Consider the following 1659-nt stretch of genomic DNA (forward strand, 5'->3'; position numbering starts at 1 on the left):
ACACTCTAAACTGAAAGGAGTAAAAAATGAGTGAGCTATCCCCTAGCGCACTCCCTTTATGAAAAGGAGTCGTATTCGCATTAAGAGTGTAATATGCCGCTCTGAGAAGGTGACCCTCACTTACCTTGGCAGCCCGCATGACCAGCAGTAGGCGAGACAGCAACCATTTCGACCCAGGGGAGGCAGAGAAATCAGAGGTTGGTCCATTTTAGTTTGTCTAATGGAACATGCCGGAAAGCGAGGCTTTCTTCCTCTGCATGCTTTACTTACACTGATAGAGGCACTTCTCTTCGCAATGAGTTGCTGGCATTAGCTTTCTGTCGATAATCACAGGATTCGTTAAAAAAAAACGGGAAGAGCGGGAAGTCGCAAACAATGTGCATTGTTACACGTGCAGGAAGCAGGGTTTTTGACGTGCGCAGGATAGAGTTCAGACATGGGGTGCACTCGCCAAGAAACTGAAAACAAAAACAAGTTCATACACATTTCTCGTGTGTAGAGGTGTCTGTAGCCCGCCGTCAGAGTTACAAAAAGTGCGAAGCGCAATGCTCTCATCTCGGTCGCTTCCTAGAGGCGATCGACCTCGCACTGAGCCTCCCGTTTTACAAAGTAAGCCCACTCTGCCTCGTCCCCCGTACCTCCGTCATAATGGTGGAGCAATACGGAAAAATACCGTTCAAACTGCCCACAGTCCACGTAGTTCGCTGTGTAAAATTATATTTATTACGTAAATTATTTCCTACCAAAGTCGAAATCTCTCCTTGGCAAAAAATTATGGCATCTACCCTAAATCCACTGATGTCAACTCCAGCCTTTTTATGTGAAGTATTCGAGGCGCTTAGCGCTCATTCTCTGTAATTACGCTGGTACAAGTGCCTTCAATTTTCTGCACCTGAGGAACATGCGCGCATGCTTATGGTCATTAAAACACATTCCTCATCGATTCATATCGAGCTGCAAGATACGTGGTAAAACACCTAGCAGTGTACGTGCGAAGCAGTTCAAATGTCCAGATGCGTCTTTACGTAGATTATTCTCACATTGACAGCATTCTGCCAAAAATAAACGCGACAAGAAACAATGGAGGGCTCGAAGCGAAAGATTTGCCACAGCCATGTTATTGCTTCTCCAACCTTCATCACTTTGGTAATGAGCCGAGCAGAAAGGTCAGTCAGTGCGTTATTATTGTCGTGAAAACAATGGTAAATACACAGGTCGAAACATTTCACAAATGTTCATGGTGTGCGCCACAGCCCTGCGTCCCCAACAGGTGTAATGACAGGAAGGATATGACAAACCAAAATGCAGCACTGGTACTAGGAGGAGCCGACTTATCTACCAGTAGTGCATAGCTGTTAATTTTCTGTTTGTGAACTGCTTGGCGCCAAGAAAACTAGTGCTGCAAGTTTTATAATCCTCCCTAGATGCATATAGCTGTCATCAATCGGAAAATCAACTCCAGAGCTCTGCTGCTTTGTGATCACAAGTCATACAAGCTTCATGAAGCTGTTCCGAAGCACAACATTGGCAAATGAGGCACTTAGAAGCCGCGCAAATCATTTTGTTCGATGACCTCCAGGGCAACCGCCAATGGCGCCTAACGGAAGATTCACCAGTCCAGCTGCCGACAGAGAGGAGTCCACATTTCCGGAAGTCACA

Source organism: Amblyomma mixtum, chromosome 7, assembly GCF_055824585.1.
Source record: "Amblyomma mixtum isolate Tamu chromosome 7, ASM5582458v1, whole genome shotgun sequence".
NCBI classification, from domain to species: Eukaryota; Metazoa; Arthropoda; class Arachnida; order Ixodida; family Ixodidae; genus Amblyomma; species Amblyomma mixtum.